Below are 5,388 nucleotides of genomic sequence, written 5' to 3'. Positions count from 1 at the left end.
CGGAAGCAGAGATCTTTTCTCCAGGAGTCCTAGAGAAACCATGCTTGATCATGTATTTAATGACATTTATTAAGTGTATATTATAAGCCAGTCATTCTCTGTCATCTCTGTAGACCTTGTGATGTTCTACTGCAATGGGTTGGTCAGGCCCTGGTTCCCATAGAATCTTAGATTTTTGACTCATATTTTTTTTCAAAGCAACAGTCACGGTAAAAATGACAGCCCGTGGATCTAGAGTTAGAGGACCAAGGTTTGAGACTGAACAGCTTAGGATATCATAGTTGCAGGCTGAGGATGAGCAAACACTGGACTCCAGAGAGAAGAGTGAGTCTGAGTCAGCCAGAGAGGAGCAGGGGACAAAGGCAGGGGTCAGAGAAGAAGTGGCTTTTCAAATCATGATAGAAGATAAGGAACAAGGAGCTCTTAAGAAATTAAGACCTCTTAATAAAAGGAGAAAACAGGTAGTGAAGTGAGGGATTGAGGCTCCTGAGGAGAGGTAGGCATGAAATGCTTAGAATCCTGAGAATTGCAGGGGTGGAGAGAGTCAGAATGAGATTTGCTGAAGGTAAAGAGAGTGAGGAGACAAGGATATCTCCATGGTTTCTTGCCAGGGCAACTGGATGATTGGCAGGTCACTTTCTGAGCAACTTTGGGATAAGGAGAGAAATAAAGAATTCGCTTCATGTCAAGAATTTAGACATGTCAAGAATCAGTTGGAGAATCAAGTAGGCAATTGTTCATAACAATCTAGACAGGTCATGGCTGGAGATACACATTTGAGAGTTGTCAGTGGGACTTAAAATTATGGGGCTGGATGAGCTCCTCTGTCAGGGGGGTCCCCAAGACCACCTCATGCTCAAAGATTTTCTAGAGGAATTCATAGGACCCAATTGTTATACTCATGGTTATAGTTTATTACAGCAAAAGTACGGAGAATAAAATTAGCAAAGGGAAAAGGTGCATGGGGTGAAGTCTGGAGGATACCCTGCACCAGCTTCCAGGTGTTCTCTTTCAGTGGAGTCACATGGTGTATTAGTCTGCTTTCTTTTGCCTATAACAGAGTATCTAAATCTGGGTAATTTGTTTTAAAAAGCAAATTTATTTCTTACAGTTATGGAGGCTTAGAAGTCTAAGGTCAAGGAGCTGCATCTGGTGAGAGCCTTCTTGCTGGTGGGGACTCTCTGTAGAGTCCTGAAGTGGTGCAGGGAATCACATGCCAAGGGGACTGAGTGTGGTAACATCTTAGCTCATGTTTCTCTTTCTCTTCTTATGAAGCTACCAGTTCCACTCCCGTGATAACCCGTTAATCCGTTAGTCCATGAATGGATTAATCCATTCATGAAGGCAAAGCCCTCATGAGCCAATCACCTCTTAATATTGCCCCACCTCTCAATATTGCCACACTGGGGATTAAGTTTCAACATGAGTTTTGGAGGAGACAAATATCCAAACCATAGCACATGGGAACCCCCCCAGCGATGATGTGTGACAACGTGTGTGAAGCATTGCCATCGAGGGAAGCTCACCTAAACCTGGGTGTCCATGGTTTTTATAAAGGGTCAGTCACTGAACCTCCAGACTCCTAGAAGGAAAGCAGATGTTCCTCCATAAATTACATTGTTAGTATAAACCATCTGGACAAACTGGTACAGTATGGCTCAAGGCCTCAGGCAAACAAAAGCATTCTTACCAGATAGAACATTATGAAGCTCAGTTCCCAGAGCTGCCCAAAGTCTAGTCAGGAAAACAGGACCTTCTGGGGAAATTACAAGGTTTGAGCAATAGGCCTGTTATGTCAACGCCAAGCAGAGTGGATGAAGACAAGGCAAGGGACAGGCTGACAGCTGATTCCTGGGTTCCTCCGATGTTTACAGGAGAGATCAAGCAAAGGAGACAAAAAAGGACTGTTAACACAGGGGGGAAACCAACACTGAAAACTCCTGGAAATGAAGACAGAGTTTTCAGAATGGGTTGTTGCTATCCTTGGAGCTGAATGGCTATCATAACGATGATAACGTTAATTCAGATTTTAAAAATTAATCATTAGATGTGATACAAGAGACCGGAATTAGGATCTTAAGGGTTGCACTCAGTAGTACCAGAAACACCACCCTATTTGAACCCTGGGAACTTTCCTTTTCCCTGCCAAGAAATGTCCCCCTCCAGATCATGCCCTTCTACCCTCTCATGACTCTTACTTTTGTTTTCTAGTATTTATAGTAAATGGATTCATAATCTTCTTGCTCTTCACTGTATCTTGAGCCCTTACCCAATTCATGGCCAATAAACAGAACCTTAATATAAACTTTGGTCTCAGCTCTTCCCGACAGTTGACAGATAAATCTCTAGATTAGATGGGCATCTTTCTAGAATGTTCCTGAGTGGTAACTCTTTTTTTAAATTTTTATTTATTTATTCATTCGTTTATTTATTTATTTTGAGACAGGGTCTGGCTCTGTCGCTGAGGCTGGAGTGTAGTAGCGTGATCTTGGTTCACTGCAACCTCCGCCTCCTGGGCTCAAGCAATCCTTCCTGCCTCAGCCTCCTGAGTAGCTGGGACTACAGGCTTGTGCCACCAGGCCCGGCTAATTTTTGTATTTTTTGTAGAGACGGAGTTTCACCATGTTGCCCAGGCTGGTCTCAAACTCCTGGGCTCAAGTGATCCTCCTGCTCCGGCTTCCCAAAGTGCGGGGATTACAGGCGTGAGCCACTGCGCCCAGCAGTGGTAACTCTAAAGTCCCTGTAATATTCAGGTTAAGTCAGGATTTATAGGTTCCTGGAAGTAAACATTACCACCTTGTTCATTCTGAAAGAAAATAAAAAAGACTAAACAAAAGACAGATAAACAAAGTCAGTTTTACATTATATAGTACTAATGCTTTATATTCTGAAAGTTGTTTTTTTTTTTTTTTTTGAGATGGAGTCTCACTCAGTTGCCCAGGATGGAGTGCAGCAGCATGATCTTGGCTCTTTGCAGCCTCCGCCTCCCAGGTTCAAGTGATTTTTCTGCCTCAGACTCCTGAGTAGCTGGGATTACAGGTGTGCATCACCATGCTTGTCTAATTTTTGTATTTTTTAAGTAGACACAGAGTTTTGCCATGTTGGCCAGACTGGTCTCGAACTCTTGACTTCGTGATTGGCCTGCCTTAGCCTCCCAAAGTACTGGGATTGCAGGTGTGAGCCACTGCACCTGGCCTATTTTCTGAATATCTTAAACAATTAGCAGAAAAATAAATGAAGTGAAAAAAGGAAGATGACCTAACACTCAAAGCATCCCATTCTGATTTTGTCATATATGTATTTGCAGATCAACCTGCAAGATTTTACATCTTTACAACACAGCTAGTAACATGGCATTTCTATTTGTCCATTTTCTCTCTCAGTAAGGTTTTGAGGGTTTCTTCAGATTACTTATATTTATCTTCCTAAATTTATTTATAAGGGTTTTTTTTTTGCTTTTTTGTGAATACATATGAACTTTTTCTGTTTTGTTTGCAAACTCAGTATTGCTTGCATGTAGAGGAAAGATATTGATGTGTAGACAAGGGGCAACATAATTTAAAAGTTAAGAGCATGGACTCTAGAGTTGAACTTCTTGGTCTCAAATTCCAACTCTATCCTAATAGAGTCTAGGGTAAGTTACTTATCTCTAGGCTTCAGTTTTATCTTCTGTAAAATGTAAATAACACTCTCATTTCACAAGAGTTGTGGTGAGGACTAAATGAGAAAAAAATATATGTTATATATATTAAATATATAATACGTATTATATATTATATATAAAATATATATATCTCACAAGACTGCTTAGCACAGAGTTTCACATAAAGGTTTATTATTATTAACATAGAGTGTTACGTAAATGTTTATTATTACTTGTTTCACATTTAATTACTTTTAAACTCTCCTTGATGTTAATTGCTTTTAGTTAACTCTCTTGAGTCTTCTGCTAATAATATCTGGAAATAATTTTGTATTCTTTGTATCCAATAGTTATAACATATATCTATTTTGTATTGAAGTTTTCTTTTTAAAACCAGTTCTTGTTAGACATACGCTGAAATGTAGCATTTCATAGACAAAATAATATGTAGAATTTGCTTCAAAATCAGTGGGAGATGAAGAGAGTGGAAAGCACAACATAAGTGGAAATACAGATGAAACAAGACTGAGTGAAAATATTTAAGTTGGATGACATAGGTCATGGGGGATCATTGAGTCCCTACTTTTGTTTTGAAATTTACAAAATAAAAGGTTAAAAAATAAGCTACTTACTTCAATTTAGAAACCAATGTCACATTTAACCCTCAAACTTCAGAGATATGCCCATTAAAAGAAAACAAACAAGAATGCCTCTTAGTAATACTCTTTTGGAAATGGTAGCCAATATAATCCAACATGAAAGAGAACGTCTAATTTAAAATACTGGTATGGAGAAGATGAAATTGTAGATAACTGTCTCAACAGAAAAGCCAAGAGAGTCAACTGGAATATTATAAGAATTAATAACATTGCAGTAGGTTAACCAGATACAAAATAAGTATTTTTTAAAAGATCAACCACAATAACCAATAAAAGAAACTTTGGGGATAGAGATTACATTTCAAATAGTAATAATTCGTTGTTGTTAAAGGTCAGAATTTACGTGAAGAAAACTACAGGAGTGCTTTCACAAGCATTTTTAGAAACTAAAAAAGTATGTATTTTCATACAGCAGGGCTCCAATTTTCAGCTACCTCCCTGGTAGGATGAAAATTAACACAACTACCTCATAGGGTTATTGGGCTGGGTAATGAGATATTAAAGTGTTTAATACAGAGACAGGAACCTTTATTTAGTCAACGAATATTTATTGAGCATCTATTATGTGCCAGGTCTCTCTTTTTTTTTTTTTTTTAGGTGTTGGGCATGCAGCAGTGATCAACATTGATACAAATGCTTTTCCTTGTGGAATTGACATTGTAGTGGTGAAGGCAGACAGTAGACCAAATAAATACTTAAAATATATAGTGTGCTAGATAGTGAAAAGTTATTTTGAGAAAAAAAATAAAAGATGAAGCGGGAGGCACGGAGCATGAGGGGAGGGAAGGGTTTGCTTGCAAGTTCACAACGGATGGTGGGGCAATGCCTCATGAGAAGATGATATTCCCCTAATGACCACACGGTGAGAGCCAAATGAATCCCTCAGGAGTGGCTGCCAGGGAGTGCAAACAGCACATGCAAACGCCCGGGGGCTGGAGTCTGCTGGATCTGTTGGAGAATGGGGAAAATGTGCCAAGCGTGTGCCAAGCAAATGGGCAAGAAATGAGGGCAAAGAGAAAAGGGGGCTGGGCGCGGTGGCTCACGCCTGTAATCCCAGCACTTTGGGAGGCCGAGGAGGGCGGATCA

The sequence above is a fragment of the Hylobates moloch genome, unplaced genomic scaffold (genome assembly GCF_009828535.3).
Source record: "Hylobates moloch isolate HMO894 unplaced genomic scaffold, HMol_V3 SCAFFOLD_15, whole genome shotgun sequence".
In the NCBI taxonomy this organism is placed as follows: domain Eukaryota; kingdom Metazoa; phylum Chordata; class Mammalia; order Primates; family Hylobatidae; genus Hylobates; species Hylobates moloch.
This window is presented reverse-complemented; position numbering follows the sequence as displayed.